Source organism: Salvelinus fontinalis, chromosome 31 (genome assembly GCF_029448725.1).
Source record: "Salvelinus fontinalis isolate EN_2023a chromosome 31, ASM2944872v1, whole genome shotgun sequence".
Lineage (NCBI taxonomy): Eukaryota > Metazoa > Chordata > Actinopteri > Salmoniformes > Salmonidae > Salvelinus > Salvelinus fontinalis.
The window spans coordinates 49819731-49832723 of NC_074695.1; positions in this window are offsets into that span (position 1 = coordinate 49819731).

The following is a 12993-nucleotide window of genomic DNA, read 5'->3' on the forward strand; positions in this document are numbered from 1 at the left end:
AACAGTAACATTTTAAATTAAACTTAATTTACCTTGTTACTGAAACAATATTTGTTCGCAATTTTCCATGCTTTCCCCCATTGTATATCACCATAGATATTTGACCAAAAGAATCTTGCTGGGGGAATTGTAGTATCACAAACAATATTCCTAATCTGTTTATTACTACATTTATCTTTGATGTTAATATTGCCAATGAATATATTTTCATGTAAATCTATGTTACTTACATCAACCACAAAGGCTTTTAAAAGAGATACAACCCCCCTTGGAATCGCATCAAAAACAATTGCATATTCTTTTGGGTTTATTGGGGTTATTCGGGGTTATTGGAATTTTAAACAAGAAATTCCTCATATGAGAATAGATATCTATCCTCATTCAGTAACTGAACAACCAAAATAATTTTATTCTCAAACCAGTTACAAAAAAAAGAGACTTATTTTTAAATCGTATATCTTTGTTGTTCCATATAAAGTATCTGTGAGGGGAAATTTGTGTTTATACGCTAACATCCAAGCTAAAATCACCTGCTTTTGGAATTTGGCCAACTTTACTGGGATTTTATCAACATCAAAATTACATCGAAGCAAAAATTCTAAACCACCAACAGAGTCAAATAAATACTTAGGAAAGACATTCCAAATACTCTTCTGGTTCTTAACATACTTCAGAATCCAATTTATTTTAAAATAATTTTCTAGAGTATTGAAATCTAAAACCTCAAGACCTTGTTCTTGCGTATTAGTGAGAATATATTTTTGTAGATAGTAAAATTATAAAGAATCTTATCTAAGTCCTTTACAATTTCAGGGGATAATTCAAGTGATAAGGTGACATAAACCAAACTGGATAACCCTTCAGCTTTGGACAATAAAACCCGACCGTATAACGAAATATCTCTCAGCAACCAGAGGTTCAATTTCTTCTTTGTTTTCTCAATAATGGGGTTAAAGTTTAATTCACTCCTTTGTTTTTCGTCCTTGCATATAACAGTTCCAAGATAAGTAACCTTATCTTTAATTGGGATACCATACACTTCCTGTAAAACACAATCCTTGAGTGGAAATAAGACTGACTTATTGATATTAATTTTCAAACCCGAAACTAAGGAAAAGTCTTCAATACAGGAAACTGCTTTAGAAACCTCGTTCCTGTTTCTTAAAAATATAGTGGTATCATCAGCCAGTTGACATAGTTTAAATTAATTTCCAAGTGCTGAAACACCTTGAAAATTCCCTTTCTTGATATGAAGAGCCATAATCCGAGTAACCAATAAAACATTTTTTTTGACTAATTGGGCAGCCTTGCCTAATGCCACGGCCAATATCAAATCTTTGGGATGTCTAATTTTACAGAGTTAGTACAACCACTATATAAAGTTTGGACTGCTTTTAAAAAAAACTCACCAAACCCCAAAAAACGTATTGCTTTGAACATTAACTCATGTTCTACAGTGTCAAAAGCTTTATAAAAATCAACAAACATAAGAAAACTATCATCAAGAATGAGGTCATTATAGTCAATCATACCTAAGATCAACCTGATGTTATTACTAATGTGTCAACCATGCATAAAACCAGATATTTCTTCATCAATTATATGATGCAAGCCTTGTTTCAACTTCTTAGCAAATACAAGGGCAAATAATTTCCCATCATTATTCATCAGGCTAATGGGTCTCCAGTTGTCTACATAAAGAGTATCCTTAGACATGTATTCCTTATCTCACAAACATAATTGCTATCCTTAGGAGGCCATTTTTACATTACATTTAAGTCATTTAGCAGACGCTCTTATACAGAGCGACTTACAAATTGGAAAGTTCATACATATTCATCCTGGTCCCCCTGTGGGACTTGAACCCTGGTCCCACTGTGGGAATTGAACCCTGGTCCCCCTGTGGGAATTGAACCCACAACCCTGGCGTTGCAAGCGCCATGCTCTACCAACTGAGCCACACGGGACCGCCGTCTATCTTCATTTAGTCACTGTGATAGTAAATGTCCATTTCTGTTTTTTCTATTAATGCCAGGGGAATCTGTAATATTTTGAAAAGGAAATCGGTATTTTTGTATTGTAAGGGTAAGCGTGCCGACTTTTATTTCATTCAAGAAACTCATGCCTGTTCCACAGATACTGCGTTTTGGAAGTGTCAATAGGGAATGATATCTGTTTTTCATTTTGTACTAAATCAGTCAGCAGGTGTCACTTTTAAAAGGTAACTTTAAGGGTCATATATTGAGTCATGAAGCAGATAATACAGGGAGATGGATTATACTATTGGTAGATGTCAACCACATTCAATTCATTGTTGGAAATACTTATGCTTCCAATAACAAGTCAAGTAACTGTATTTTATTTAGAGACTTTGAGAGGAAAATAAGTAAAATGATGTCTAAATTTCCATTGGCCAAAGTAATATGGGGTGGAGATTTTAATACAGTGTTACATGATAATCTAGAATATTAAACTTGTATACGTTCACATGAATCGGGTTCTCACAAAAAGAAAAGTTCTTACTAATTGCAAATAAAAACAGTCCTTTGCACCACGCAAGTGGTTGACCTAAATCATATATATACACTGCTCAAAAAAATAAAGGGAACACTAAAATAACACATCCTAGATCTGAATGAATGAAATATTCTTATTAAATACTTTTTTCTTTACATAGTTGAATGTGCTGACAACAAAATCACATAAAACTTATCAATGGAAATCAAATGTATCAACCCATGGAGGTCTGGATTTGGAGTCACACTCAAAATTAAAGTGGAAAACTACACTACAGGTTGATCCAACTTTGATGTAATGTCCTTAAAACAAGTCAAAATGAGGCTCAGTAGTGTGTGTGGCCTCCACGTGCCTGTATGACCTCCCTACAACGCCTGGGCATGCTCCTGATGAGGTGGCGGATGGTCTCCTGAGGGATCTCCTCCCAAACCTGGACTAAAACATCCGCCAACTCCTGGACAGTCTGTGGTGCAACGTGGCGTTGGTGGATGGAGCGAGGCATGATGTCCCAGATGTGCTCAATTGGATTCAGGTCTGGGGAACGGGCGGGCCAGTCCATAGCATCAATGCCTTCCTCTTGCAGGAACTGCTGACACACTTCAGCCACATGAGGTCTAGCATTGTCTTGCATTAGGAGGAACCCAGGGCCAACCGCACCAGCATATGGTCTGGACACTACGCTGACAGACACAGCAAACCTTCTTGCCACAGCTCGCATTGATGTGCCATCCTGGATGAGCTGCACTACCTGAGCCACTTGTGTGGGTTGTAGACTCCGTCTCATGCTACCACTAGAGTGAAAGCACCGCCAGCATTCAAAAGTGACCAAAACATCTGCCAGGAAGCATAGGAACTGAGAAGTGGTCTGTGGTCACCACCTGCAGAACCACTCCTTTATTGGGGGTGTCTTGCTAATTGCCTATAATTTCCACCTGTTGTCTATTCCATTTGCACAACAGCATGTGAAATTTATTGTCAATCAGTGTTGCTTCCTAAGTGGACAGTTCGATTTCACAGAAGTGTGATTGACTTGGAGTTACATTGTGTTGTTTAAGTGTTCCCTTTATTTTTGTGAGCAGTGTATATACAATTATACAATTGCAAATAACATTGTACCATAGATTGGCAAAACGAATAGCCATCAAGCTAACATTAAGTGTCAGTGCAAATTTCCCTGCCATAAAAAAATATGTATAAAAACAGTTTGGCTCACACAAACAATGCTCTTTCCTCAAGAAATATACATTTTTATCAGATCAAATAAAGCTCAGTCCTGCACAACTCACGTGATAAACCCAGCAGTCAACAAGCTAGGCGTCACCGTGAATTTCCCATCCATTAACAAAAGCCTTGGTTCCCGCAAAGTATGCACTTTTCCCTTCCTTCCTTGCTCTCTCAATCATCGGCCACGGACGATCCCGAGCTTCTTTGTCAAATGCTGTCAGATCCTCCTTGAACCTCAGGTCGTTCTTTTTAAATAGTAATTTTTCTTTGCACTTTTCCATGTCATATCCCTCGCTGTCCTGGAGATGAATCTCATGATCACTGGTCGTGGTGGCTGGTTGTTTTCCCCATCTCTCAGCCCACCCAGGCGGTGCCTACATCCAGAGAACCTGCAACAACATTTCGCTCCTTCTCCGGGACTATTGCCATGCAAATGTCCTTCACTCTTGCTTTGATGTTCTCGTCAGATTTTTCTGCTATTCCATAAATTTGAAGAGTCCATCTCCGACCATACCGGTCATTCTCGTTTACCTTTGACTCCATTTCAGTGAGTTTCTTCTCCTGCTTTGCAACCTGAATTTTCAATATTGCGTTCTGCTGCTTCAGAGTTTTTACTTCCTCAGCATTGAAATCAATCGATTTCTTCAGGTTAACGACACTGATAGTGTTCTTTTTCATCAAATTCATGATGTCATCTGCGCTCTCTTTGATTTTACCCATGAGGATGCGGACAATGTTGTCATGTAGCTGGCTCATTGATGGGTCATCTCAGCTTCTTTGGAAGTGCTCCTTGGTTGGGGTATTCGAGTATGAATCACATTAATCCCCCTTTTTTACACTGCAAGCATATGTGAGTTTCAACAATGCCTCTTTTCTCCTTGGAAGTTTCAACATCCATTATCTCAGCAACAGTTTGGTCATGTCCTGATTCCATGCTACTAGCTATGAAGACATTAGCAGGCTAACTTCACTACACACGCTGACACTTTTAGATAGCTAGCTTGTTCGTTGGAAATTGCCAAAAATATATTTCAATGGTTTGATTAATTACAAATGTATTCAAAATAGTGAAAAACAAATTGCAACTGCAGTCTAAAACTAGAATATTGTGAGAAAACCCTAAAATTGTTCCTCAGCTAGAAATGTTACACCCTCTCATGCCGCCATCTTGAGCGCCCTTTGTATGGTTAGATATCATTTTTTGTGAAAAAACTAATTGCAACTGCAGTCTAAAACTATAAACTTTGTGAGAAAACTCTAAAATTGTTCCTCAGCTAGAAATGTTACACCCTTTGTGCGCCCTTTGTTTCATCACAAAACCGATGAAGTCTGATCTACAGCATGGTCAAGAAAGTTAGCTAATGTTTCCGACATTTTCGGACTACTTAACAACTATTCAAGTTACTTGTTACTACAAGTTGCAAAGAAAGCAGGAGCAGCCTCCACTATTCAAGTACCATTTCAACTTGAACATTTCAACATCATAAAATCACTATTCTTAGTCTAATACAGTGACAACTAAAATATACCAAAAACTATTTAGTCCAATGAGTTAAATAATGTATGTTGTGGCTGTCCATGGTACTGATTTCTCTTCATGTGTGTGTGTGTCCCCACAAGAATAGTAAACAAACAATGTGTCCAACTGAGGACATTTTGTTAGTCCCCGCAAGGCCAAATGCAATTTCTAGGGGTTCTAGGGTTGAGGTTAGAATTAGGGTTAGGGTTTGGAGCTAGAGTTCGTTTTAGGGTTAGGGTTATGAGCTAGAGTTAAGGTTAGGGTACAGGTTAGGGTTTTGGGAAAATAGGATTTTGAATGGGACTGAATTGTGTGTCACCACAAGGTTAGTTGTACAAGAATGTGTGTATGTGTAGAAAAAAACATTGACCGACCCTACTTGTAGAGAAAAGCCAATCAAATAAAATAAAATTGTATGAATGCTGAATAGAACAACCTTACAGTGAAATGCTTACTTACAAGCCCTTAACACTTTTTCTTAAAACTGCATTGTTGGTTAAGTAAAAAAGATAAGTGAAAAATTGAAAATACAAGTAACAAATAATTAAACAGCAGCAGTAAAATAACAATAGCGAGGCTATATACAGGGGGTACCAGTTAGTCGAGGTAATTGAGGTAATATGTACATGTATGTAGAGTTAAAGTGACTATGCATAGATAATAAACAGAGAGTAGCAGCAGCGTAAAAGATGGGTCTGGTTAGCCCTTTGTTCCGCTAGCGGAACCCCTCGACAACATTCCGCTGAAAAGGCAGCGCGGGAAATTCAAAAATATTTTTTTGAAATATGTAACTTTCACACATTAACAAGTGCAATACACCAAATGAAAGATACACTTCTTGTTAATCTACCCATCCTGTCCGATTTCAAAAAGGCTTTACAGCGAAAGCACAACATATGATTATGTTAGGTCAGAGCCAAGTCACAAAAACACACACAGCCATTTTTCCAGCCAAAGATAGGAGTCACAAAAATGTATCACCAACCTTTGATGATCTTCATCAGATGACACTCATAGGACATAATGTTACACAATACATGTATGTTTTGTTCGATAAAGTAAATATTTATATCCAAAAATCTCAGTTTACATTGGCGCATTACGTTCAGTAATGTTTTGCTTCCAAAACATACGGCGATTTGTGCAGAGAGCCACATCATTTCACAGAAATACTCATAATAAACATTAATAAAAGATACCAGTGTTATTCACAGAATTAAAGATAGACTTCTCCTTAATGCAACCGCTGTGTCAGATTTCAAAAAAACTTTACGGAAAAAGCATACCATGCAATAATCTGAGCACAGAGCTCAGACGACAAAATCAGCCAAAGAAATATCCGCCATGTTGGAGACAACATTAGTCAGAAATAGCATTATAAATATTCACTTACCTTTGATGATCTTCATCAGAATGCACTCCCAGGAATCCCAGTTCCAACATAAATGTTGGATTTGTTCGATAAAGGTCGTCATTTATGTCCAAATTCCTCCTTGTTGTTAGCGCGTTCAGCCCAGTAAAAGTCCAAAAGTTCCGTTACAGACCGTAGAAACATTTCAAACGATGTATAGAATCAATCTTTAGGATGTTTTTAACATAAATCTTCAATAATGTTACAACCGGAGAAATCATTTGTCTGTAGAAAAGCCATGGAACGAGAGCTACCACTCACGTGAACGAGCATCAGAGTTTGTGGCACTCTGCCAGACCACTCACTCAAAGAGCACTTATTTTATTTTATTTTTTAAGCTTTATTTAACTAGGCAAGTCAGTTAAGAACAAATTCTTATTTTCAATGACGGCCTAGGAACAGTGGGTTAACTGCCTGTTCAGGGGCAGAACGACAGATGTGTACCTTGTCAGCTCGGGGATTTGAACTTGCAACCTTTCGGTTACTAGTCCAACGCTCTAACCACTAGGCTACCCTGCCACCCCACTTATGAGCCCCTCCTTTACAGTAGAAGCCTCAAACAAGTTTCTAAAGACGATTGACATCTAGTGGAAGCCTTAGGAAGTGCAGAATGACCCCATAGACACTATGTATTCGATAGGCCAAGCTTTCAAAAACTACAAACCTCAGATTTCCCACTTCTGGTTTGGATTGTTCTCGAGTTTTTGCCTGCCATATGAGTTCTGTTATACTCACAGACATCATTCAAACAGTTTTAGAAACTTCAGAGTGTTTTCTATCCAACACTACTAATAATATGCATATATTAGTAACTGGGACGGAGGAGCAGGCCGTTTACTCTTGGCATCTTTCATCCAAGCTACTCAATACTGCCCCTGCAGCCATAAGAAGTTAAAAAACATATTTCAACCAGGCAGGTGTGACACGAAAGTCAGAAATAGCGATATAAAAAATGCCTTAACTTTGATGATCTTCTTCTGTTGGCACTCCAAAAGGTCCCAGTTACATCACAGTGTCCTTTTGTTCGATAATGTCCTTCTTTATATCCATAAAAACTTAGTTTAGTTGGCGCGCTTCTGTCAATAATCCACCCAGTTTCCCTCCATCAAAATGGAAAATCACGTGGCTAAACAGAATAAAAAAATACTATGAAACAAAGATAAATTACAAGAATAATAAAGCTTTGGAGCACCTTAAAATTACATTTTGGGTAAAAAGGAAAACTCAGCTCCATCATTCACTGAATCAGATGGTCCATTCATCACAAAACCCACTGATATTGCCAAATACTTTAATGATTTTTTCATTGGCAAGATTAGCTAACTTAGGCCTGACATGCCAGCAACAAACGCCGACCCTACACATCCAAGTATAGCTGACCAAATTATGGAAGACAAGCATTGTAATTTTGAAGAGGTGAACAAATTATTGTTGTCTATCAATAAATGACAAGCCACCTGGGTATGACAACTTGGATGGAAAATTACTGAGGACAATAGTGAACGATATTGCCACTTAGGGTTGCAAAAGGGTCGGAAATTTTCCGGACATTTTCCATGGGAAGTTAAGCCTGGGAATTTCGCTTACATTCATCAAAAAAAGTTAGCTTATAACAGTGAACCATTTTTGTGTGATACACAAGGCAATTCTAGGTCTTGTGGCATATTTTGGTTAAACTATCCCCAATTCAATGGAATTGCAACCCTCTGCATGCACAGTGCATTCTTCCATCACATGTGCAGTGCACTCTTCCATCACATGTACAGCTGATTCTCAAGATCTTGCACACTAATGAGATGCTATTGAGACCACACTACTACACTGTCTGAGCCAAGAACTACATGCTTTCTGGTAAGTTTTGATTACAATACTGGGTGGGGTGAATATATTTTATATGACATACATGATTTTTTGCTAACTAGTAAATAGTAGCCTACAGCAAAGTGTGTTTAAATCATTTCTAACGTCTTAACAATTTCTGCTAGTTAGTTTTTGCTACCATGGGGGTTTTAGCTTGCTTGAGCCTGATAACTGAGGAGTGTTAATTCACCTGATTCCATACAAATCAAATCAAATTTTATTTGTTACATGCACATGGTTAGCAGATGTTAATGTGAGTGTAGCGAAATGCTTGTGCTTCTAGTTCCGACTATGCAGTAATAGCTAATAAGTAATCTAACCTGAGGTGCTGCACCCTCGACAACCACTGTGATTATTATTATTTGACCATGCTGGTAATTTATGAACATTTGAACATCTTGGCCACGTTCTGTTATAATCCATTTTGTGTAAGGACTATTTGACCAAGAAGGAGAATGGAGTGCTGCATCAGATGAACTGGCCTCCACAATCACCCAACCTCAACCCAATTGAGATAGTTTTGGGATGAGTTGGACCACAGAATGAAGGAAAAGCAGCCAACAAGTGGTTAGCATATGTGGGAACTACTTACATTTACATTTAAGTAATTTAGCAGACGCTCTCATCCAGAGCGACTTACAAATTGGTGCATTCACCTTATGATATCCAGTGGAACAACCACTTTACAATAGTGCATCTAACTCTTATAAGGGGGGGGGTTAGAAGAATTACTTTATCCTATCCTAGGTATTCCTTAAAGAGGTGGGGTTTCAGGTGTCTCCGGAAGGTGGTGATTGACTCCGCTGACCTGGCGTCGTGAGGGAGTTTGTTCCACCATTGGGGTGCCAGAGCAGCGAACAGTTTTGACTGGGCTGAGCGGGAACTGTACTTCCTCAGAGGTAGGGAGGCGAGCAGGCCAGAGGTGGATGAACGCAGTGCCCTTGTTTGGGTGTAGGGCCTGATCAGAGCCTGAAGGTACGGAGGTGCCGTTCCCCTCACAGCTCCATAGGCAAGCACCATGGTCTTGTAGCGGATGCGAGCTTCAACTGGAAGCCAGTGGAGAGAGCGGAGGAGCGGGGTGACGTGAGAGAACTTGGGAAAGTTGAACACCAGACGGGCTGCGGCGTTCTGGATGAGTTGTAGGGGTTTAATGGCACAGGCAGGGAGCCCAGCCAACAGCGAGTTGCAGTAATCCAGACGGGAGATGACAAGTGCCTGGATTAGGACCTGCGCCGCTTCCTGCGTGAGGCAGGGTCGTACTCTGCGAATGTTGTAGAGCATGAACCTACAGGAACGGGTCACCGCCTTGATGTTAGTTGAGAACGACAGGGTGTTGTCCAGGATCACGCCAAGGTTCTTAGCACTCTGGGAGGAGGACACAATGGAGTTGTCAACCGTGATGGCGAGATCATGGAACGGGCAGTCCTTCCCCGGGAGGAAGAGCAGCTCCGTCTTGCCGAGGTTCAGCTTGAGGTGGTGATCCGTCATCCACACTGATATGTCTGCCAGACATGCAGAGATGCGATTCACCACCTGGTTATCAGAGGGGGGAAAGGAGAAGATTAATTGTGTGTCGTCTGCATAGCAATGATAGGAGAGACCATGTGAGGATATGACAGAGCCAAGTGACTTGGTGTATAGCGAGAATAGGAGAGGGCCTAGAACAGAGCCCTGGGGGACACCAGTGGTGAGAGCACGTGGTGCGGAGACAGATTCTCGCCACGCCACCTGGTAGGAGCGACCTGTCAGGTAGGACGCAATCCAAGCGTGGGCCGCGCCGGAGATGCCCAGCTCGGAGAGGGTGGAGAGGAGGATCTGATAGTTCACAGTATCAAAGGCAGCCGATAGGTCTAGAAGGATGAGAGCAGAGGAGAGAGAGTTAGCTTTAGCAGTGCGGAGCGCCTCCGTGACACAGAGAAGAGCAGTCTCAGTTGAATGACTAGTCTTGAAACCTGACTGATTTGGATCAAGAAGGTCATTCTGAGAGAGATAGCAGGAGAGCTGTCCAAGGACAGCACGTTCAAGAGTTTTGGAGAGAAAAGAAAGAAGGGATACTGGTCTGTAGTTGTTGACATCGGAGGGATCGAGTGTAGGTTTTTTCAGAAGGGGTGTAACTCTCGCTCTCTTGAAGACGGAAGGGACGTAGCCAGCGGTCAAGGATGAGTTGATGAGCGAGGTGAGGTAAGGGAGAAGGTCTCCGGAAATGGTCTGGAGAAGAGAGGAGGGGATAGGGTCAAGCGGGCAGGTTGTTGGGCGGCCGGCCGTCACAAGACGCGAGATTTCATCTGGAGAGAGAGGGGAGAAAGAGGTCAAAGCACAGGGTAGGGCAGTGTGAGCAGAACCAGCGGTGTCGTTTGACTTAGCAAACGAGGATCGGATGTCGTCGACCTTCTTTTCAAAATGGTTGACGAAGTCATCAGCAGAGAGGGAGGAGGGGGGAGGAGGGGGAGGAGGATTCAGGAGGGAGGAGAAGGTGGCAAAGAGCTTCCTAGGGTTAGAGGCAGATGCTTGGAATTTAGAGTGGTAGAAATTGGCTTTAGCAGCAGAGACAGAAGAGGAGAATGTAGAGAGGAGGGAGTGAAAGGATGCCAGGTCCGCAGGGAGGCGAGTTTTCCTCCATTTCCGCTCGGCTGCCCGGAGCCCTGTTCTGTGAGCTCGCAATGAGTCGTCGAGCCACGGAGCAGGAGGGGAGGACCGAGCCGGCCTGGAGGATAGGGGACGTAGAGAGTCAAAGGATGCAGAAAGGGAGGAGAGGAGGGTTGAGGAGGCAGAATCAGGAGATAGGTTGGAGAAGGTTTGAGCAGAGGGAAGAGATGATAGGATGGAAGAGGAGAGAGTAGCGGGGGAGAGAGAGCGAAGGTTGGGACGGCGCGATACCATCCGAGTAGGGGCAGTGTGAAGTACTTGTTGGGTCATTGTCCTGTTGAAAACAAATGATTGTCCCACTAATTGCAAACCAGATGGGATGGTGTATCGCTGCAGAATGCTGTGGTAGCCATGGTGGTTAAGTGTGCCTTGAATTCTAAATAAATCACAGACAATGTCACGAGCAAAGCACCCACACACCATAACACCTCCTTCATGTGGGAATTTTTATTTAACCTTTATTTAACTAGGCAAGTCAGTTAAGAACAAATTCTTATTTACAATGACGGCCTACATTGCCAAACCCGGACGACGCTGGGCCAATTGTGCCCCACCCTATGGGACTCCCAATCCCGGCCGGTTGTGATACAGCCTGGATTCGAATCCGGGTGTTTGTAGTGACGCCTCAAGCACTGAGATGCAGTGCCTTAGACTGCTGCGCCACTCCCAATTACCCGACCTCAACCCAATTGAAATAGTTTGGGATGAGTTGGACCACAGAGTAAAGGAAAAGCCGCCAACAAGTACTCAGCATATGTGGGAACTCCTTCAAGATGGTTGGGAAAGCATTCCAGGTGAAGCTGGTTGAGAGAATGCCAAGAGTTTACAAAGTTGTCATCAAGGCAAACGGTGGCTACTTTGAAGAATCTAAAAATGTAAAATATAGTTTGATTTGTCTAGCACTTTTTTTTGCTTAATACATGATTCCATATGTGCTATTTCATAGTTTTGATGTCTTCCCTATTATTCTACAATGTACAAAATAGTATAAATAAAGAAAAACCCTTGAATTAGTAGGTGTGTCCAAACTTCTGACTGGTACTGTATATACAGTAGTATTCTAAATACCCATATTCATGTTAAGTTCAAAAGAATAGAATATAAAAATGGCTGACACCATTCAAACAAATGAGGGTTTGGAACTTTAAAGCCAATTATCTCAGAATAATCTTTATGCAGATAGAACCTTTTCGTCCCAAGCTCTCGAAATGCACATTTTAGAAATCTGCAACACAAGAATGATGTGTATAGGGTACCTGTGGAGATGAGATAAGACCAAGAAATCCATTGTAATTGTGGATATGATAAAATTGCCAGTAACTCTACCTCAATAAACACTATATTTAATATTTTTTCAGATTGAGAATATTAATAAATTGTGAAGGTAAGGCAGGGCAGCATAATAACCATTTGATTATTTCAAGAACTACAGGTCCTTTGTCAATGTTCTAAATGTTATTTCCAGAATGAATAGCATAAAGAATGGGAAGAAATTGCATAACATTATGGGTGAGGTAGGCCTAGAGAAAATAATTAGTTTATTTTTCCAGAAGGAACTTCAGTTGATATGAGATGTGATGACCCAGCTCATCCATTCTTCAAGACTAACAGAGTAAATATAGCTTATGCACGTTTGTTAACATGATCAAGAAGACTTTACAAATTCTCAACTAACCTGTACCTCCGCACATTGACTCAGTACCGATACCTCCTGTATATAGCCTTGTTATTATTATGTCATTCTCGTGTGTTACTTTTTGATGCCATTTTTATACTTTAGTTTATATAGTAAATATTTTCTTAACTATTTCTTGAA